Source organism: Balaenoptera acutorostrata, chromosome 19 (assembly GCF_949987535.1).
Source record: "Balaenoptera acutorostrata chromosome 19, mBalAcu1.1, whole genome shotgun sequence".
In the NCBI taxonomy this organism is placed as follows: domain Eukaryota; kingdom Metazoa; phylum Chordata; class Mammalia; order Artiodactyla; family Balaenopteridae; genus Balaenoptera; species Balaenoptera acutorostrata.
Window position 1 is genome coordinate 1,565,568 of NC_080082.1, and position 22,714 is coordinate 1,588,281.

At 58.6% G+C, this 22,714-nt stretch overlaps 1 protein-coding gene across 1 annotated transcript in view; it reads right to left on the reverse strand.

Moving 5' to 3' along the window:
- ZNF469 (zinc finger protein 469) overlaps positions 1 to 22,714 on the reverse strand; it is a 264,223-nt gene that overhangs the window by 124,790 nt on the left and 116,719 nt on the right. Inside the window, exon 3 of the mRNA XM_057533761.1 lies at positions 17,111 to 17,213. The gene's annotated coding sequence lies outside the window, so the exon portion shown is untranslated. The remainder of the gene's footprint in view (positions 1 to 17,110; positions 17,214 to 22,714) is intronic.

Sequence of the window (22,714 nt, forward strand, 5' to 3'; positions counted from 1 at the left end):
AGTGGGGATAGAAGTGAGCCGGCAAGGGTGAGTAGGCTCTGCAAAGAACAAAGGAAGCTTCCAGTTCCCCCTGGTCGAGAGGCGAGCACCGCCCTGCAAGGTCCAGCCAGGGGCCAGGCACACGTGTGGCCAAAGTGATGGGAATGGCAGCGGCTACTGCTTGCTGGGTCTGTGGCCATGGGCACCTCACTGTGCCCGATGGTCCCCCTTCACCTGCACCTGTGGGCCCTGGGCACCTGACCTGGCCCTTTGGGGCCTTGGTTGTCTGTGCTCTGAGATGGGACAGCAGCACCCACCCCGTGAGGTTGTAAGGATTAAATGAGGGGTGTGTTTTGGGACATGGAGAAACTGACCTTTTAATTTGAACTCATAATTGGAGAACGGTTCTCTAGGTCTCCCCCAAACCACCCAAAAAATCATATGCTTTTAAAGTCCCATTTCTGAGTCAAGGTAATTCCTTCCACCATCCCAAAGCTGTCTTTTTTGCCAAAGTTGCCGAGTTGATCCTAAAATTCACATGGAAGTGCACGGGACCCAGAAGAGCCAAAACAATCTTGAAAAAGAAGAACAATTTTGGAAGACTGACACGTCCCAGTTTCAAAACCAACTTCAAAGCTATAGTAATCAAGACCGTGTGGTATTAGAATAAGAACAGACACACAGATTAATGGAATGGACTAGAATTGAGAGTCCAGAAATAAACCCTCACATTTACAGTCAACTGATATTTGACAAGCTTGTAAAGACAACTCAGTGGGGAAAGGATAATCTTCACAACAAATGGTGTTGGGATAACTGGACATCCACAGGCAAAAGAGTGAAGATGGATCCCTACCTCACACCATACACAAAAATTAACTCAAAAAGAGTCAACAACTTATATTAAATATAAGAGTTAAAACCATAAAGCTCTTACAATGAAACAGGAATAAGTCTTTGTAACCTCGAGTTCGGCAATGACTTCTTGCTATGACGCCAAAAGTGCAAACAAAAAAGAAAATAGATAAACAGAAATTCACCAAATTTAAAACTTTTGTGCCGTGAATGACACCATCAGGAAAGTGAGACGGCAACCCCCCAAAGTGGGAGGAAGTTCTCGCAAATCATATATCTGATAAGAGAGCTGGATCTAGTATATATAAAGAATGCTTGCAACCCAAGAATAAAAAGACAAAGAATACAATTGAAAAGTGTACAAATTATCTGAATAGACACTTCTCCAAAGAAAATGAACACACGGCTAGTAAGTACAGGAAAAGATGCTCAACATCATTAGCCATCAGGGAAAAGCAAATCAAAACCACAGTGAGATTCCACCTCACACCACTAGGATGGCTAGATTCAAAATACCAGAAAACAACAGGTGCTGGTGAGAATGTGGACAAACTGGAAGCCTCATATTGCTGGTGGGAATGTGAAATGGTGCAGCCCCTTTGGAAAACAGTCGGACAGTTCCTCAAAGTGTTAAATATGCAGTTATCATATGGCCCTAGGTACCTACCCAAGAAAAATGAAGACCTATGTCCACATAAAAACTTGTTCATGAATGTTCGCGGTGGCACTATTCCCGACAGCCGAGGAGTGGGAACAACCCAGACGTCTCTCCACGGAAGGACGGATGGATAAACATACCGCAGTGCGGCCACGCAGTGAAGAGTCCCTCAGCCTAGATGATGCAGCGCTGATGACCTGGGAGACTTGCAGGCACGACACTGACCGAACGAAGCCGGTCACAAAGGGCGCCCATTTTAGGTGAAATGTTGAAACCCTCGGAAACAGGAAGTGGATTCGAGGTTGCCGGGCTGGGGTGGGGGCTGAGGGGAGGAACAGGGGCTGAAGGGTACGAGGAGTTTTGGGGGGTGATGAAACGTCCTGGAATTCGATGGTGGCGATCGTTGCACACCTCTGTGAGTACAGTGAAACCCACTGAACCGTACTCTTTAAAAGGGTGAGTTTTATGGTATGTGAACTGTATCTAAATAAAGCTGTTTGGAAAAAACCCTCAGTTCTTCTCCCCTCTGCCTGCCCTTTGCTTGTAGCGGAGAGTGAAGATGGAATACAGCCAGAGGCCCTTAAAACCTGTTTCTGGAGCAAAGATCCAGGTGGGGGTCCGGGCGAGGGCCACCCCGTCTGTGCCTGGCTTGGAGGCAGGAGAGCTGGGCTCCTGCCCGGCCTGATACCAGCCTCCCCGGGCGCGCTAGAGACCAAGCGGGATGTTGTGTGTGACCCACCTGGTACCCACAGGAGGCCGGAACTTGGCCCAGCGTGCAGCCCTTCGGCTCCCGCATCAGAGACGGGGACAGAACATGGGTCCTCCCCCCGGGTGTACGGACGCCCAGGGACACGTGCACGTGGAGCGCCCAGCAGCCCAGGTGCCGCCAGCAGCTGGTAAAGCAGCGCTGCGGGCACAAGGCTTCTGCGGGTCTTCCTCAAGCCCAAGAAGCCCTGGAGGCGTGTCTGACTCTAGCATCTCCAGGTGCTCACGCCGCATGACGTACAAGCCAAGGGGTGTGACGTTCCTACCCACGTGTGTGAGTGCCTGGGGTGTGAGTGTGTGTGGGCACACGTGTCACACCACTTGTCAGGCACGTTTATGAATACGTGTGTTAATTGTGCGTGCCTACGTGCACGAACGCATGAGTGCATATGTGTATGAGTGTATATGTGTACACACGTGTGAGTGCATGTCTGAGGGCACATGTGTATATGTGTGTACATGTGTGAGCGCATATGCTCACGGTTCCTGGACTTGCAGAATTCCCCCGGCCTGGCCTGCCCTGCCCCCTGCCAGGCGTGGACGCCAGAGGCCTCTGGAAGGACTCAGGTTTTCGCAGGACATCACGCCCTTTGATGTTCGCTGCTCTAAGCTCCCTGGTGTGGGTGTCGGGCGCGGTCTGTCCCCAGCGTGGCCGGTGCTGCCCTGGCACTCAGGAGGCCCCTGCACGGTAGCCGGGGTTGAGGGGAATCCTTGATGGAATATGGGTGTGACTTGAAGAGCCCACAGTTCAGGACCTCACCTGGGGAACGAACCCGCAACCCCTGCAGGAGGAGCGAGTCGCAGGCCCGCGGGGCACGGCACCAGCGTCCGCCCTCGTGGACGGCCTGTGCCACCACCTCTTCCTTAGCCGGGGGAGGCAAAGCACGTTCCTCAAAGAATCACTCCCAAGCCAGGACCTGCAGGAGCTGGAATCAAAGGCAAACGCCGCTGGGAGAGAAGGCACCGGGGTGGCGGTGGGATGCTGTCTTTAGATGCCCCCTGGGGTCAGACTCTCGGGGCTGAGCAGCTGGGCCCAGACCAGACCCGCAGGTTCCCAGGCACATCTGGTGACCAGGCGTGACCCTGTCACTGCCAGTCAAATGCCCTCCCTGCCGCTCTCGTCCGCCCTTTCGGAAAGGGAGCTCTGGGCGGAGGCCAGGTCCCTGCCTCCTCTGTTGGCTCTCCTCAGCTTCCCATCTTCAGATGGTTCCAGGCTGCCGTACGAACTCGCCCGCAGCGGCGCGGGTGTGGGGACTCCCTGGCGTGGGGCCTGGTCCATGGAGCTGGGCATCGGGCATCGGCGACCTCCAGACAAACAGGCCAAAGATACGTCGTCTCACCCCTTCTCTGGCCTCTCCCTACACCATCGGGGTGGGCTTTCTGAGAGCGTCCTGTGTAGGGTCCCCACGTGCCCTCAAAAGCCCACAAAGACTCTTCCCGCAACAAGCCTCCACTGCACTCACTCCGGGCCGTGGACCGGGTCCAGAGCCACAGTTCCCCTGTCCGCCCTGCAAAGCTGCCCAGTGGCCAGCAGCTCCTTGAAAAGGCTCGGGGGCTGCTCCCAGATACTACCTGCAACTTCGACGAGAGTGGACGACACCCCGCGCGGGCCACTACCCTCTCTAGCCCGCACGACATCCCCGGGAGATGGAGACTGTCCTCGTTCCTTCTCCAGACGAGGAACAGGATCCCGCGAGGTTCAGGATGTGACCAGAGTCTAAGCTCTAAATGACAGGGACCCCGGGTCTGCCCGTGAGAGGCGGCCATGTGGCCGGGAAGACGAGTGAGGAAGAAACAAGGCAAAGTGGGCAGCGATCCTGCAGGGAGACATCGTCCAGGAAGATGCGGCTGAGCCAATGCCCCGTGGGGGGTCCCTCCCGGCTGCGTGCTCCTGGGGTTTTCTCCCGAGGTACCTCACAAGGCACGGGGAGACAGTTCTGGCAGTGGCGTCCTGTGCCTGGCGGGCAAGGGGAGCCGGCGCAGGCGGCTGGTGGGCTCGGAGGAGGTGGGAGCTGAGGGCTCTGGAAAGCGGGCACCGGGGGGCAGGCAGGGATCTGGGGTCGGGGAGGGCCTCGTTGGAGCAGGCGCACCTGAAGAGGTGCCGCGCAGGAGAGCACCTGTCGCCAGGCCTGCGGCCCTACCGCCCAACAGAACTGCCGTGATGAGGCTCTGGAAGGCGGCCGGAGCGGCTGAGGACAGGGATTTTAAGCTTTATGTCACGGTGATTCACTTAAATGTTAAGGAGCCCCGCGTGGCTAGTGGCTGCCCCATCTCGAGGGCAGCTCTGGCTTCTCTGATGACGATGCCTGTTAACACGACATCCACAGGCACAGTTTCACGCTTCACAATCGGGCTCAGAGCCCCCGGGGGACTGACGTTTTCGCTTCACCGAGGGAGATCAAGAGAACAAGGAAATCTGCCCTCTGACCTTCAGGTCCGAGTTTAACTGTAAGGACAAGGGTTTGAGGCGGGGCCTCCACGCCGGTGCTGGGACCGAAGCACTGGCTTCCAGAACGTTCCGGCACCGCCTGTGTTTCCTGCAGTGTTCTGGGGTCACTGCGAAGCCTCCCCTTTGAGCAGCCGGGGGCAGAGGGTCCCGTCGTGGAGCCCCCGCACGCCCACCCCAGCCCCTGTAGCGCAGACTTTGGAAAGTGGACAGAGGCGGAGCCAGAGGAGAAGCAGGTAGTTAGTCCGAGCCGGGGAAGAGCAGATGCGGGGCCACCTCCCAAAGTCCTCACATCTGCTCACTCTCGCCCAGCGAGCATCTATGGGGCGCCCTCTGTATGCACAGCCCTGGCCCGGCGTCTCCTCCGCCAGAAGGACGGACGGCCCACCTTCCCCAACCGCAGACCCACGTGAACAGAGGGAGAGCGGTAGGAACGCAGTTTCCTTTCAGAGCAAGAAGCTGAGACAGGGTGCTGGGAACCAGGCAGGGCGGGCCCCGCTGGCTCGGACAAAGGAAGCAACCACTGAAACAGATTTTAAGAAGCACCACATTTAAACATATTTGCTCTTAAAAAAGGAACGAACTTTATCTTGAGAGACTCCATCAGCCGGACTCAGAGATGAAATATTTTTACCATTAATACTATCTTGGCTCCTATGTCACTGTTTCGTAAGCGCTTGGGGCCCCACCAGCGGCAAGGACAGCGGGTCAGGACACAGGTGGCCAAACCCTCGTCCCCACCTTTTCTTACCTCCTCCGGTGTCCGTGACTTCCTGGAAGCGATGATCACAACCCAGGAAGCCCGGGCCCCTCTCGACCGGGGTCTGCAGAGGCATTGCTCTCTGTGGGCACGGCCCTGCTGGGGTGGAGCCCGGGGCTTCTCTGAGCCTCAGTTTCCTCGTCTTTAAAGTGGGCACAATTATACCCATGCCACAGGTGCTACTGTGAGGACGAGGGCCTGGAAGTCGCTGGTGAACGAGGAAGCAGCACCGCCGTCAGACTGTCATCCTGACAGTTAACCCCCACCCCCTGACCTCAGGCCTGGGATGCCCAGCCCTGCTTGGGACCCGGAGGGGCTGGCGGCAGAGGGCGAGACCCGCTTCCCACCAACCCGCCAAAAACACGTGCAGAGACACAGTGACCGACGAGAGGGGCAGTGGCTGAGTCAGCCTCACCCTGGGCACGGCTGCAGGGGTCCCCCACCGACACAGCCCACACCCCAGCAGGCTCCAGGTTCCGCTGGCGGAACTCTCCACGTGCCCCACGCAGGCCCCGTTTACAAATGACCACCCGCCCGCATCTGTGGGCGACGTCTGTCCCCCACACCGCCCTCTGGTCCCAAGGGCTCCTACAGAAGCTGCCCCGGGATCGTCCTCCTCTCACCTCCCATGCTCTGCTGTGCACACGGCGGGGCCGGGCACGTGGGGAGGCTCTCGTCGGAAAGATTGTCATTAGAAAAGTGAGGCCACCCCTGCGAGCCTCACCCAGCCTCTCACGTGTGAGGCAAGCTCCCGGCTTTGTGGGGTCATCACGGAGGCCCCCAGAGGGCTGCTGCAGAGTCACCTGTTAACTATTCCACGGGACTCAAGTCGTCCCTGCCAGTGTTCGACCTGATGGAGGCCAAGCGCCAATGCTCCCTGTGGGCACTGGCGCGTGGCCCTGGGAAACTCGTGCTGCCCTACCGGGGGGTGGCAGGGCCCAGGGCACCGTCCAGCGCAGAGCCAAGGGTCGCCAAAGCTTGCCTCCTCGCTGTGCAGCTTCTGGCTCGGCAAAAGGAGCACAGGAGCCCCATCTCCAAGGGCCGGGGACGAAGATGGAGACATGGCTGGCCGAGGCGACTGGCCTGGCTCTGAACCTGGGTCTCCCAGCCATAAACCCAGCGTCCATGCACGGACACCTTTCACGCACCCCTGAAGGCAGGACATGTCTGCACGGAGGGGGAAGTGCTTCCAGGAGACCCATCAGCTGTTGGAGCAGAATCGGCCTTGTTGAAATCAAAGTGACCTCAGGCCACAGGGAGTCGATCTGACCTCGGAGAGCGGAGAAACTCCAATTTCTTTTCCCACGTCAAACAACCAAGGTCAGATGGTGTAAGCAGACCTCCTGGAGCTGGGCCCTCCTGGCCGGGCTCCGAGGCATCCGGGACCCGCCCCGCTCCTCCCTGGTCTGCTGCCTGCCCGTTCGGCCCAGCCACATCTTCTCCATCACAGCCTTGGGCCAAGCTGAGAGAGATCCGGCGGAGGGACTATGTCAAAGGCTCCACATAAATACCCTGTGACACTCCATTCCACCCTGGGCAGTGCCAGTCTCACGAACCAGGGGCGGGAAGCTCCAGGCAGGGCGCTCAGGCCCCTGGTGGCAGAGTCTGCATAGCGCACAGCTGGGCATCCTGCTGGTACGCGTCCCGGCCGAGGGAAAGACGCGGGCCCCCAGCCCGTCCCTCGGTCTCGTCCAGGGGAGGCACAGTGCACGCTGGCGGGACCCCATTTATCCACCCATCTATTCTTTCATCCACCCGTCTATCCATCCACCCATTCATCTATCCACCCATCCATCCATTTATCCACCCATTGGTTCACCCATCAATCCATCAGTTAATTTATCAATCGACGGATCAATCCCTCAATTAATCCATCCATCTGCCCATCCATCCACAGGCCTCAGTCAATGCGTGAGCACGGAAGTGGGTCTGTATTTCTGGCTGCTGGTCGGCGCCTGCCGTTGACTTCCATCATTCTGTGTGAATCATTCTGTGTGAAGGATGAGGAAGACTCCAGGGTCTCCCCTCAGGAGGTCTGGGTTGGAAGTGTCAGCAATGCTCTGAGAAAGACTATGTCCAGTAGACCAGTGTCAGATAAAGGATCCAGGACCAGGGAACTAAAGTTCAGAGGAGGTTGGATACAAAGCAAAATCAGCTAGAAAAAAATTTTATTGTACAACGCCGGCTGGAAGCGGCAAATATATGGAAAAACTGACTTAGGCAGCGCCTGGAGACACTGGACGTTTCCCCGAGCAGCAGACACAACTGCCAGTCAGCGGCGGGAAGGGACTCAGCGGGGCTCTCATCTCCCCATCGCCCCCACGTCCACCCGCATCCAGCAAGCCTGTTCCTTCCTCTTCCAAGCCTTCACTGTGACGGGATGCGGCTGTGACCCTCACCACGTCTCACTCTGCCCGGTGCTCTCCAGTTGAGCACGTCACACGCACAAGCCCACTGGTCTCCCACCGCAGCCCAGGGTGGGGGGCTCTATGAGCCCCTTTCACGGACGGGCCAGCTGAGGCCTAGGGAGGCTCAGTTACCAGTTCTGGGATCACCCTCAGGCCCCAGCGCTCGACCTCCCGTGCCCTGGACCACCCCTCCCTCGCTGGAAGTAGAGGGTCCCCGATTACTGTCTGGGCAAAGCCCCGCTGGTACCACACCGGCCCGCCGGCTCCACGCCCACCGCAGGCTCATCCGGGGGCCTTCTGAAGCTCCCCTCCTCTGGCTCCCCGCCGCCTCAGGGACGCCCCTAGGCTCGTTCCCTGACCTCAGCCCCACACCCCGCCCGACCCACACTCACTGCGTCTCCCTCGCCTTGGGCTGCGACCCCGTACCCAGACCCAGTTCACATTCTCCAAACTCCTTCTGGGACCAAAGCCACGGTTCCCGAACCTCCCTGACCCAGGATGTGGACTTCACGCCCCCAGCACGGGCACATCAACACCCACTGAGGCCCAGCCCCAGCCCCTCGCCTGCTGCAGGGCAGGAAGCAGGACAGACAGACAGTAACTAAGCCCCGCGGCCCCCAGAGGGGAAAGGGCCAAGGAGGCTCTTCTTGGGAGGGAAACAGAAACCAGGGCGGTTTGGGGCTTGTGTCAGTGATTCAGACGCAGGGCGGACTGGGGACGGAAAGTCTTCCCTTCCTTTCTGTGGGTTCTCACCGCCCCTTGGAGCAGCTGGGGCGGGAAGCTGGCCACGCAGGCCTCCTCCACGTCCAGGCTCGGGCCCCGGGTGCAGGGGGCACGGATGAGGGCGGGGGAGCTGTAGCTGGTGGGACAGAGCTCATCCCTGACTCCCTTTCTGTCCTGGAGATGCAGGCAAGTTACAGTCTGAGCCTCAGTTTCCTAATCTCTAAAGTGGGGAAATAATAGCCGCCCCGAAAGGCTGCCGTGGGATTAGCAGACTCAGTTACGAGGAGACCAGCACATGCCTCGGCAGGCGGCAGCGGCTCGGCCAACGGGGCTGGGCTTCCTCGATGCGTCTGGTTGGGCAGAGGACTGGTGGCGTTGAAAGCTGACCCTGGAGCTCACGGCCCAGGTAAGCCCCTTCTGCGGGTCGACCTGTGGCCGTGCCGGGTGGCAAAGCCCCCGAGAGCTGTCCCCACTCAGTGGCAGCCGAGGACGCCGGGCTCCCGGCCGAGCGCCGAATGGGAGGCCGCGGCTCTGCCCACCTCCTCCTGGGTCCAGGCGGCAAGAGAGGCTGGTGGGTGAGGGGCGCCCGGCCAAGCAGGCTAGTGCCCGACCCATACCCACACCCACGCCGGGAACAGCAACACGGGACGGGGGCCCCGGGAGAGTGCTGAGTCCGGAAAACAAGGCTGGCCTGACGTCCACTAGGTCACATCTGGTCAGGGCCATGATCAGCCGGGCACTGGCCACATGTGACTTCATTCGTTCACTCGTCCATCCGTCCAAAAATCCTCTGGGTGCCAGGGCCCTAAGATGGCTGCAAAGTGGGCAGGAGCAGACCTGACGGCAATTCCGTGACCACTGAGTCTGGTGGGTGGCGGGGGAAGGCTGAAGAAGCACCGACATCAACAGTCCCACCTGACGCAGACCGCTCAGAGCCAAGGCTGTTCAGATTCCCACGTTTACTTACGTAAATGCGTATGTAAGAGAACAGAGCCCTGGAGTTCTTTTTTTTTTTTTTAACATCTTTATTGGAGTATAATTGCTTTACCAGGGTGTGTTAGTTTCTGCTTTATAACAAGGTGAATCAGTTATACATATACATATATCCCCATATCTCTTCCCTCTTGCGTCTCCCTCCCACCCTCCCTATCCCACCCCTCTAGGTGGTCACAAAGCACCGAGCTGATCTCCCTGTGCTATGCAGCTGCTTCCCACTAGCTATCCATTTTACATTTGGCAGTGTATATATGTCCATGCCACTCTCTCACCTCGTCCCAGCTTATCCTTCCCCCTCCCCGTGTCCTCAAGTCCATTCTCTAGTAGGTCTGCGTCTTTATTCCCGTCTTGCCCCTGGGTTATTCATGACCATTTTTTTTTTCTTACATTCCATATGTATGTGTTAGCATACGGTATTTGTTTTTCTCTTTCTGACTTCACTCTGTATGACAGACTCTAGGTCCATCCACCTCACTACAAATAACTCAGTTTTGTTTCTTTTTATGGTTCTTGGGAACCTCCCGGGAAGGGAGTGACTCACAACCCCAGGGTGGCGCTGCCCGGGGCTCTTTGAGGGAATGCCACCCACTCACGCAGTGAAGTCCCGACACGGCCACACGTGAAGGGTCTGTGAGGAAGGCCATGCCCTAGCACGCCAGAGGCAGGCTGCCGACGCCCACCCCTGTCCTGCCAAAAACGCACCTCTGTCTCCCCTCTACGGGCACAGTCGAAGAGGAAGAGGGACGCGACCTGGAGATCAAGGGCGCAGGAAATTCCGCCTTTCATCTGGATACCCATCAGCTGCGGAGGAAATCCAGAGCCGGGCGGATGCCTGGGCAGTGTCTCAGCGCACATATGGGCTCCTGCTGGTGTGAATAAGCCCGTGGTGACGGCTCCCGTCTGCGGTCAAGGCCTCGTCCCTCTGGGAGGGGCTGCCCCACAGGCAGGGCCCCCGCATCCACTGCTGCGGCCCCAGCGCCGTGGGGGGCAGCGCGGCTGGGACTGGGAACAAGCTGTTTTCCCAAGCAGCTCCCAGACAGAGCCCGTCTCCCTGCACGCTGACACAGCCCCAGGCTCTGGACACTCAGGACCGTCCATCCCCGGGAACACCAGAATGAGTTTTCTTGTCCCCGGAGGGCTCTTCCGGGCGAGGCAGAGCTGCACACACCCCCTCCCCTGCACATGAAACATGCAGCAGGCATGCGCCTTGGAAGGCCCCATACTTGGTCCACGCATCCTAAGTGAACATCGGCTGGTTGCGTGTGCCAACATCTGTTGTCAGGACCGAGGCGCGGGCACCGAGGGCCCGGGCACACACTCGCCCGCAGGCGCCTGTATTTAGAATCAAACTAGCCGGAGCGCTAGCTCCACCACTCATGAGACGCTCATCTCTCTCTGCCTCAGTTTCCTCATTTGTAAAACAAACAAAACCACACTCATCTCTCGTGGCATGTGGGTGGGGTTTTTACAAGCATCTGTCGTCTCTCTGTAGACAGCTGTCATCACAGGAAGACCAGAGGCCTGGAGGTCAGGGGACCTGGGCTGGGTCCTCACTGGACGAGAAGTCCTGTAATCCTGGGGGCCTCCGTCTCCCCACCTACACGACAGGGGTTTTCACGGGTGGTACCAGGGGGTCCCTTCTTGTTCCAATATTCCAAGACACTCCTGGATGGCAGGGCTTGTTTTAGATTCACTGTGAATCCTCCAACACACACAGTAGGTGCTCAAGGAACAGGTGCTGAATTAATGACTAGATATGATGAGTGTAGATGCCAAAGGTGTGATGCAGAGAATAAGTATCACAGGGTTACAAGCAAGGATTAATCATCACTCAGGACTGAGGAGGTCGGGCCACCCGGAGGAGATGGCCATTGAGTTCGGTGTTAAAGAGTGATTTGGATGGGTGGAAGGGGAGGGGTTAATGTTCCAGGCAAGAAAAATGGAGGGAACAAAGGTGAATCAAAAGCCAGTCCTGCCACCAAGGAGCCTGAGTGACAGAGTAGAACGAAGACATTGAAACACATTCAAATTCTCAGCAAATGTACCTCCCCGGCACCCTCTCTCGGGAAGCAGCTGGGGGAATGTGCTCCAGGAAAACAAGGGAGTAAACCAGGAAAGTGAGATACAGATCCTGGAGGCAAGGGGTCCAACACAGGAGGAAGGCAGACACTCCCCGGGGAGACAGAGAAAGGGGGTTCCTGGCACCTTCCTTGGGCATGAGGCACGGAGAACGTCCAGCCCTGACTGGAGCAGCAGAAGGGTCCAAAAAATGATTTCTCCCCAGAAATGAGACAGACAGATCACCTGATGGGTGTGAAAGTACTGACAGGAAATTCACACACCTGGCAGAGAGCTTGGGGTCAAACTGGTGACCGGGCCACACAAGAGCGAGCCAGCCAACCACAAGCAACCAACAAAACCCCCAAGACACTTACAGCAAAACGTGCGGCAAAGAAAGGCTATTACGAGGTACGACAAACTCAACTACGTATCGTGGCTGGCGGTCCCCGTGAAGTCAGTGCTGACCGTGGGTGGGGCTGATCACGGGGCAGGCGGTATAGCGTGGACACGGCACACCTGTGTCTAGAACGGGACATCCAGAGGGAGCGGTGACCGAATATCCCTGGTGACGTGGAGACAAAGGCCCTGAGTCAGCTCCACGGACTGCGTGCGATCACACGAGGACAGCGGGGCTGCAGGGAGGGGGGACGTGGCAGGGCTGTGGTTTCTTGCACCAGCCTTACACAACTGTTCCATGTTCCAGACGTGCGCATTTATAATTGTGACAACAGGATGAGCTAAAGGAAAAGTGAGGGACGGTCTTGCCACCACTCGGCTGATGAGGACCAGCCAGCGTGGGGCGCCTGGGGCGGGGCTGCCCTCTGGGGGCGTGGTCCATGGTGCCGCCCTCGGCAGCACCCAGCTCCGCCGGCACGGACAACCTCCATCCACACGCCGCACCCACGTGTGCGCTTGCGCTGAGAAACCCTCGCACACTGGGGGCTCGGGGTGTTCGTGGTGGCTTTGCGGTGAAACCCTGGAAGCTCCCGTGTCCGTGAACAGGAGAATGGGGTAAACAAACAGTGGTGCCGGCACACGAGGGAATATTATACAGCAGTGAAAACAGAAGCCCCCTGGCTACGGACATCACCCCAGATGCACCTTAGAAACAGAATGTTCAGTGGAATAAAGCAAGTCACAGAATAAAATACACCCCAGGTTAACACCACGTTAATAAAATTCAAAAACAAGCAGGACGCACTGTAGGATTTAGGGATGCTACATATACAGTAAAACCTCAGAGAAAAGCCAGAAACTGAGGACGGCATGAGGACGTGCCTATTTCCGGGGGCACAGCCCGGGGGGAGGGTGGGCAAGTCCCAAGGAGCGCGATGGGGCTGGGATGCCCGGGTCTCGGCTGGGTGCTGGGCACTTGTGCTCACTGCTCCCCGAGGTTCTGCACGGGTCCACTCAGCGGCATCAAATGCACCCTCACAGGAACGGGTAGCCAGAGCCCAGTCCAAGGGGCCTCAAGAGGCCTGAGCTGCGGTCTCGAGCCACCCTGGCAGCAGGAAGGCATGTTTCATTCCTCCCCAGCTCAGCGGTTCACCTGTGCCCCGGGTGCCTTCATTCCAGCCCAGCTGAGAGATGGCCTCTCACTGACACTGCATCCCTCACAGTAGCTGGAGACAAAGCCCTGGCTGGGGCCCAGGCCAGGTGAGTGCGGGCAGACGCCAGGGAGGGGGCAGCTGTCATCTGCAGCCCAGATCAGCCCCCACGTGCCCAGCAGTCAGAGGATGGCGTGTGGGCACGGGCTCTTGCGGACAGACAGGTGTGATGGACAGAGGACAGGGAAGGGGGGGACGTGCTGAGTGAGCCCACGGCAAACAGGCAGGTTCAGAAAGCCCCGACCGCCACCTGGGAACTGAGTCCTCGATGACGGCAGGCGTCAGCACCCACGGCCGCTGCCGCAGGACTCAGAGGAGCACGTCAATTCTGCCAGGCGGGGGTGTGGGGGGCACGGCTGAATCCTGAGTCTTAACCTGTGAAGGGCTCTGTGGGGAAGGACAGGGCTGCTTAGGGAGCAGCTGGAGGGGGCTGAGACGTGGAGAAGTCCGTCCACCCCAGGATCCTGGGCTTCCCAGGAAAAGAATTCCGTCGGCAGGCTGACCAGGACCACCAGGCATTAGCAAGTGTAGATGGTCAGAAATAGAAATGAAGTGCTGGTGTTCCAGACTGCGGGTCCCCAGAGGGCGACGAGAGGACACAGGGCCTCCCTTCGAGGCAGCAGGGAGCTCTGTGTCTGTAGGATTAAGAGTCTTTGCGACAGACACCTGCAGCCATGGTCCCTCCTGCGGCTGCAGCCACAAGACGCTCACTCCCTCTGGTGGGTGAAAAGCACCCCACCCAGATGCAGCAGCGGGCACTGGCCTGAGCTCAGGCAGCCCTTCCAGCCCCGGCCACCAGGCTGGTGCAGGGCCAGGTGCCTGGCCTCCCCAGTGGCCCTGGGGTTGTGGTGATGCGTGGCCCAAGCAAAGGGCAGTGGCAGATGAGGGAGAAGAACCAAACCCCAAAGGCATTGCTCGGCCTCAGAATCCAGCAGTACCTGAACCTGGGCGGGTCAGTCATGTGGGTCAATAAGCTCCCTTGCTGCCTGAGCCACCTCAGGTGGGCTTTCTGTCACTCGTCACCAAAGTTGACCTGGCTGAGACACTTGGCCTTGATGCCAGAAGGTCGGGATCCAGCCCAGTTCTGTCCCACCCAGCCTCTGGACTGCCCCACGGGTGTAACCACCAGCTCTCCTGATGCTAAGAGTCTGTGAACGAGACTGTTATCTGGGTTTGATCAAAATAACTTCTTTGAACTTGGAAAAGGACAACAGAAGAAAATAAAGAAGGTCAGGAAACAGAACTCTTCCTACAGATGTGGCCTCTGGCCCCAGGCAGCAGCCACCTGACTCCACGGTCACAGAATTTAGCCAGGAGGGGGCATCCTCTCGAGCCAGAGCGGGCTGTGACGCTGCCCGTTACGACTGGGCGCCCACACCGGGCCTCATCCTCGCGTGGGACCTGAACTGGTACGGGCAACCCTCGGTCTTCCTCTCCGAGCCGGCCGGCGGGGCCGAGCCCCTGTAGGCTGCAGACGGTCACGAGAGGGAAGGTGAAGCCTCGGCTGGTCAGCAAGGAGCGCGAACACCTCCCTGTGGGGAGCCGGGGCAGTGGGCCTGCCCGGAGTGCTACCTCGCGGGGCAGGGACGGCGCATTTCGAGGCGGTGAGTCTACGTGCCTGGACCACAGGCCGAGGCCGGCGCCCCCCCCCCCCATCAAAATCCCCAGAGCCCCACTCACCAGCACAGCTGGGTGCACCTGAGGCGGAGGCTCCCGGACAGACCAGTAGGAAAGGCACCTTGAGAAGCCACACAGGCCCCACGAACCCCAGTGGGTCCCACAGTAGTTCACAAATACAGAAAGGCCTAGAAAATGGATACACCAGGCCCCCAGAAGCCCCGCGCAGAACTTTTCTCCAACGTTCACAGGAATGGACAGCTGAAAAGCGTGGCAGGCAGTACCCACAGACTTGAACTCAGGTCACAGCCGCTCGCATCTTGCTCTGTCTGCCTCCTCACAGGGCAGCGCACCTCCCATCCTCCCACCTGTGCGCCGACCCATCTTATCTTTTGATGCATTTCAGAAGAAACGGCAGACGTCCGTGTGCGCCAACCCTGAACACTTCAGCCTGCGCTGCATTAGCTAGACTTCAACCTTTGCTTATGTTTTTTAGGGGAAATTTACACGCAGTGCAAGCCACACCTCGTAAGTGCACCAGTCGAGGGGTCTGACAAAGGCACCCCCCATGGGACCCAACACAGTCAAGAGAGAGACGGGGTCGGTCCATCACCCTGAGGTTTCCCGCACGCCCCCTGCCCCTCACGCCCGCAGCCGCTCACCCAGCGCTCGTCTCGTAAACCTCAAAGCTGAAATAGCCAATGTGTGCAGGCACGTCTGGAATCATCAGCAACGGGAAAGCGGGCTGGCAGATTTCATGACATAATGAGTTGGCCACATTCCTGACGGACTCACACAGGCCCTGCCGTTCGTTCCCTTTAAGCTAAACGTCAAGACTCTTTGGGTCCTGCCCACTCAGGGAGCAGCCCTGCTCGAGGCTGCCAGGGGGGCGCGCTCGCCGGGAGGAGCCCTCCCCTCCCTGCAACCTTATCTGGAACAAGCCCAGGAAGCCGCTTTCCAAGGGCACGTTTTACAGACAGTGAACAGCTGCATCCATCCCACCGGGAGGGTGAGACGGGCTGCTTCCCGGAACAGGGATGACCGCCGTGGGCAGGGCGACCTTACACATTTACGGTCAGGTCCTTGCTCACACCCCGCGCGGCCGGCGGGCGGTCACGGAGGCCAGCGCCCAGATCAGGGCCTCGGCTGGAGCGTTGCCACGTGGGCTCTGCCCACCCAGCCACATTCCGTGCCTCTTACCCACACCCCGCCCACGTGGGCTGCAGATGGCCCTGCGGCAGCCTCGGCGGCGCGGACGTCAGGAGGTCCCTGCTTCCCAAGGAGCATTGCAAGGCGGGCCCGAGGGCCAGGGTGCAGCACTGATGCAAGCACGCCCCACCTGCGCCCTCCTCTCCATGGCCGCCAGGGGCGCCCCCGCCAGGCCCACGGATGGCCCGGGGGGCTTCTCAGCGCAGCGCCCAGCCCGGCTCCGGGTACGGCCCCCGCTTTTCCTCCTGCAGCGCAGGGTGAAGGGCAGACCCGGAGGCACGGCACACAGAGCTCACCCAGCACAGCCGCCCGCCCTCCTGTGGACGGAGCTAGCACTGCCCTCGGAGCCACTCCCGGCAAACACTTCGGAGCAGCTGGAGACAAGCCTCCTGCCGCTGGTCCACTGTGAGAGCCCCCCAAGCGCCTGGATCACACCCCTTTGTCCACAACCACCCCAAGCCGTGCTCCGACATCAGCTCAGCGCTGACCGTGCACCAAGATCTGTGCCACACTGACCCATGTACAGACACCGGTTCCGCACTAACCACCTACCAGCACGGACACAGAACTGACGGGCATACTGACACTGGCTCAGCACTAACCACCTACCAGCATGGACACAACTGACGTGCATACTGACACCGGCTCAACACTGACCACCTACCAGCACGGACACAACTGACGTGCGTACTGACACCGGCTCCACACTGACCACCTACCAGCACGGACACAACTGACGTGCGTACTGACACCGGCTCCGCACTGACCACCTACCAGCACGGACACAGAACTGACGCGCGTACTGACACCGGCTCCGCACTGACCACCTACCAGCACGGACACAGCTGACGCGCGTACTGACACCGGCTCCGCACTGACCACCTACCAGCACGGACACAACTGACGCGCGTACTGACACCGGCTCAACACTGACCGTGCACAGCATAACCGGTGACAATAAACAGTAAGTTAAATAAGACAGGAAGTGGCAGCAAATGAAACTCTGAAGAGGGAGCTGTCTCCTACCTTGTGATCCCCGGTCACAGGCGGTATTTCCGCTCGAGGGACGTGCTGGTCTGCCCGCTGTTCCGCCTCCTCACGGCTCTCCTCTCTGGGCCACCATCCGACTCTGTGAATGACACACGAGCGTGTAAACGGGACACTCAAGAAGCAGCCCTGGACGGCGCCCAGCTCAGGAACCGCCGCAGCCAGACCCCTGGGCACAGGGGTGGGGTGGGGAGGGACCCACCACACGGCCCCCCTCCCACGCTGTCCTCACGGGTCGCTCTCGGGTGCCCACCCCAGGTCCTGCCAGCCACCCAGTGTGTGCGTGTGTGCACGCTTTCCCCACGCCCTCACGGTCACACGCCCACGTACGCAGGCATAAACTGTCATCAGCAGTCACGAGGTTCCTACGGCATCATTTCCCTGCCACCTTCCTTATTTTTCTACCCCGCACACCCATTGGAAATTCCTGTAAGTCAACGGCAGATTCTAGCGTGTTCTTGTGGGTCACTGAAGTGTCCCTGGGAAGGAGGGTGTCGCTCAGGGGCGGGGTGGCTTCCCCTGTCCTAACCCTCCCCATGGACGTCCCCTTGCTGCTCTGTGCGGGGCCAGCTGAGGCTGCCGCGATGCACCTTGTCCGGGGGGTGGGATGCCACTGTCCTGGTGGGACCCTCCCAAGGGCTCCCGGGAGTGGACCCTCCTCCGTGGTCTCTGCTTCTGCTTCCTCCAGCCCCTCTGGTCCTCTTCCTCCAGGATTCGGTGTCTCCCTGTGGCCCTTTCAGCCAGCAGCTCGTGGTCCAGGGGGCCCCTCCCCCCCTTTGTCCCCCTCCCCCCGCCCCGCCACCTCTCAGTTGCCCTTCTGACTGCTCACGCATCCGTCCTCTTCTCCCCTGGACGGTGAGGGTGGCAAGGCCCTGGACACCAGCCAGGACCCTTCGGTTCCCATCCACAGTCCCAGGAGGTTTGGGGGAAGGAAGGAATCAAAACTTGTAACAAACACCTCTTTAGAAACTGCACTGGATTCGGAGACAAGAAATGGGGTTCCGTCCCAGCCTCTGGGCCGACTTCTGAGGGCGGCCAGCCAGCCACGTGCCCTCTCTTTTGGGGCCTCAGTGGGTCCATTTAGGACACGAACATGAAGACTTGTGCTCCCTCAGGACTGTCACAGAGACGGAGAGAAACTGCGAGGGTGTGAGGCGCTCTTCAGCGCGAGAGGCTGTGGAGGTGTCCCCCCCGCCCCAGCTGCCAGCGACGCCGGGAACGCCCGCGGCAGGAATCAGGCCCCACGGTGCTCCAGGGGACGCGCGTGATTCTCTGCGCCTTCACCGGCACCCACTATCCACACTAACTCTCAGGAATCTGAAGTGCTCCCCGAAAGGCGTGGTTTTCCGACCCTGCGCTCGGTGGTTTGGGCCTGCCCGTCGCAGCTGTGCTCTTGCAGAGCCGGGGGGTTTAATCTCTCCAGGTGCTGGCCGGCTCCCTACACTCTCCGGTTTATCTAGAATCGTTTGGACTGTCAGCAAAACATAAAGAATAACTGCCTTCAGAGGCCAAATACACCACAGGCACCCATCTCCTTCAAGGGTTAAGTAATAGTTTCCAGGTCGCCGTGGCCCGTGGCAACATCTGGGCCTCATCTCTCCAGCCCACAGAAGTCGAGGCGGGGACAACGGGCTTCCAGAGACCCCCCCTCACGCTCGCTGCTGAAGGCATGTTTGTTCCTTTTCATCTTTGAATTGGAGAACGCTGGTGTGCGTGTGTGTGTGTGTGTGTGTGAGCGTTTGTAAAATAGCCCTGTTCTTTGCAAGGGGGCTGGTGGGACCCCTTAAGCCTGCTTTCTCCAGCACAGGTCTGTGGACCACGCGGGGCCACGAGGGTGTTCTCGAGACCCAAGGAGATGAGGGAAGACTAAAGACAACATGGCGAGCCTTCCAGAAGCCGCAGCCCTTTATTCTAAGACAGCCCTTTTTTTAAATTAAAACTCTCCCCAGGTATAGGAGACACACATAGGCAAAGAGTTCACGGCACTGCCACATCCTGCACACACCCACGGAACCAGAGCCCCATCGGGAAGCAGAACACGGCCCCCCTGCCCTGGGGCCCAGCCCAGCCATGGGCCTTCCTCCCGTGGCCGAGGGGGTCGGTCAGCTGGGCCACTTCGTTGGTAGCCACAGTGTGTGGCTTCTTTCATTCGACACTACGAGATTCATCATATTTTTATTTATAATTGCCGTAAAATACACGTGGCATAAGATTTACTGTCCCAGCCGTGGGTAAGTGCACCGGTCAGTGGTATTAAGCACATTCGCAGAGCTGTGCTACCATCACCGTCATCTGTCCCCATAGCTCTTTTCATCTTGTAAAACCAAAACTGTCCCCATTAGATACTCACTCCCCCTCCCCCACTCCTCCAGCCCTGGCACCCACCATCCTACTTTCTGTCTCTATGACGGCGACTCCTGTAGGGACCGCATAGCAGTGCAATCCTACAGTATTTATCCTTTTGTGACGGGCTCATTTCACCGAGCATAATGTCCTCAGGGTTCATCCAGGTGGTAGCAAGTGCCAGGATTTCCTTCCTTTTTAAGGCTGAAAAACATTCCACTGTATGATGGACCGCGTTTTGTTTATCCATCATCCATCAGTGGATATCTGCGTGGCTTCCACCTCTTGGCTGCTGTAAATAACGCTGCTGTGAACACGGGTGTACAAATATCTCTGAGACCCCGCTTTCAATTCTTTTGGGTATATAAACCTGAAAGAGAATTGCTGGATCATAGGGTAATTATGTTTTTAATTTTTTGAAGAGCTGCCATGCTGCTTTCCACAGTGGCTGCACCACTTTGCATTCCTACCAGCAGAGCCCCAGGCTTCCAATTTCTCCACATACTCGCCAGCACTTATTTTCTGTTTTTTGCGGAAGCCATCCTGATGGGCGTGAGGTGCTTATCTCCTGGTTTTGATTTGCATTTTCCTAATGATTAGTGATGTTGAGCATCTTTTCATGTGCAAGACTGGTCCATATTTTTGTGTAAATTCTATTGTGTGAACACAATTTATCTACCCATTCCACTCCGATCAGCATGGAGGTAGTTGCCAGCCCGGGCTGTGATGAACAGGGCTCTGAGAATGTGCCAGGGCACGTCCTTTGTGAACATACGTGAGTGCCCCCCACCCCTCCAGCTCCCGGGAGTGGAGCAGTTGGCTGTGGGTGGAGAAAGGAGGACTTTTTAAGGCTTTTGCCCATTTTTCTGTTGGGTTGTTTGTCTTTTCCTTGTTGGTTGGTAGGAGTTTTGTGGAAGTAGAGTCTGCATAAAAGTCCTTTATTGAGTTATGTCCTGAGAAATTCTGTAAAAAAAAAAAAAAAAAGAGCCACAACCCTCCTTCTGAAGGTCATTCCTTCCCCAGCACGTCATCTCGCCGATCCATCCACCTGTCCGTCCATCCACCTGTCCGTCCATCCATCTGTCCGTCCATCCATCTGTCCGTCCATCCATCTGTCCGTCTGTCCATCCATCCACCCATCCACCATCCATCCATGATCAGGAGCCTCTGGCCTGTCTAGATCCTGACACTGCCGCCCCCCCTTCCCTGCCCAACCAAGCATCGCTAACTGCTGCACCGGGGGCCCCCCTTCCACATGCTGCACAAGCCCCCCTCGCCGTGAACACGCACCCCTCTCCAGGTGCTAGGAGCACCCACGCCCTGCACCTCTGCCTGTGCTGGTCCCGCTGGACCTGCGTCCCCGTGAACTCACCTTCCACAGCCTGTGGAGCTGCCTGAGCCCCTTGCCCACCCCACCCTGGTGACGAGGAGCCATGCCTGTCCTCGAATTCCCATGTGCTCTGTCAAGCCTGCTGCAGAGTCTGTTATTAACGAAGACACAGATGACAGTGGCCGAGCCCTGCTGGAAGCCAGCCCTGGACTAGAACGTTCCATGACTCCCCCCAGCAACCCCACAAAGCAGGTTCTACTGTTACCCCATCCTACAGATGAGGACCCTGGGGCCCAGACAGGTAGAGTCACTCACCCTACACCACAAATCGAGTAAGTGACGAAACAGATTCTACGATCCAAGAGCGGCGGCCAGCCCTGCACAGGGGACCACACCTGAACGGTCTCTACGTTCCTGAGCTGAAAACCAGAATAAATGAATGAACTGAGGGGTGAAGCCTCAAGCAAACGGCACGACCTCAAAGCCAGAGGACTGAGCAGTTAGCCACTAAATGGGGGCCTTCCCGTCGACACGGGCCGCCTGGAACCAGACTTTCCTTCCGGTAAAGGAACAAGAAGAAGAAAAGGTGAAAGCCAAGAGGAAAATAATAAGCAGAGAAAAACTGCCCGGAAATTTTCCCCTGAAGTGAGCGTGATTGCTTTGGACGTTTGGAATCTGGGTGCAGTTGGAGAAACATCAGGTCGTGGTAAGTGTTTTATTTCACTTGCTGCAGGCGGATGGGATAACGGCCATCTGCAGCCACCCGGGAGCGTGAGGCCGCGGAGAGGCTGTCGTGATAAACAGGCCTGGTGAAAGCTGCCGGCACGCCCGGCCCGCGCCCTTGGCCGTTCCCACTTCCTGCTCACGCTGCAGGCAGAGGAGCCTCACGGTCGGGCTCCTGGGAGCTGGCTCTCCCGGTGGCCATCACCAAGCCATCAGCACACGTCTGTGCAGGGCCTGGGCCTGGTCCAGGGCCGCGGGCAGCGTCCTAGGCTTTGAGCATCAGCCGGGCTCCGAGGCTGTCTGTTCCGATGACAGGACACGTCTGTCCTCAAGAAGGTGGCCCAGAGTATGCGAGTGTAAGCTGCGGTCAGGAGGGGCAGGGCGGGGACACACCTGGGCACCCTCACCGCTGCCTGCCTCCCTCCCCTGCTCTGCTGGGCGGCTCCCCCCCGGCACCCAGTCACCTGGGATTTAGGATTCGGGAGAAACGCCACCCCCTGGGCTTGGAGTCTGCTCCCTGGACAGCCCTGGTGGACGTGCAGGGGTTCCCCCCACACCACGGGACCCACCCAGCCAGCAGGAACAAGAGCGGGAGGCTCTGTGTAGATGTCTGCCCCCCCTTCCTCCTATGGGCCGTCAGAGGACCAGATCCTTCCCTCCCAGGCACCTGCCCACTGACCTGCCACTCCCGCTGGGTCACTGTCTGGCTCTGGAGTCCCAGCTACGGACGGGTCCCGGCCGGAGACGCACCAGCAGCACCGTGGCACCTCCTCCCTTGCTTCCCCCGGGGCCAGCGCTCCCCCACCCTGACTCACATGTCCCAAGCAAGAGGGGCACCCCTAACCTCCCCTCAGCTCAGCTCAGCCCTCTGGAGCACACGCCCAAGGTAGCCAGAGGCCACGGATGCAGGGCCACGGATGCAGAGCCACGGACGCAGGGCCACGGACCTCCGTGCCCGAAGATCCACAGGGGGCGGAGGGGCAACAACCAGAGGAAGACACAGGCCTGTGGATGGGGGGGGGGGAGGGGATGGATTTCCGTGGCAGCGGGACCCTCACCAACAGCCCTCTCCCAGTGACACCTGGGGCGGGTCAGTACCTGCTCCAGGGTAACCGCGACCCACACCTTCTCAGGTGTAAACTGGGCAGAGAAACATGTCACATGAAGGAGTGAGGACCAAGGAGACG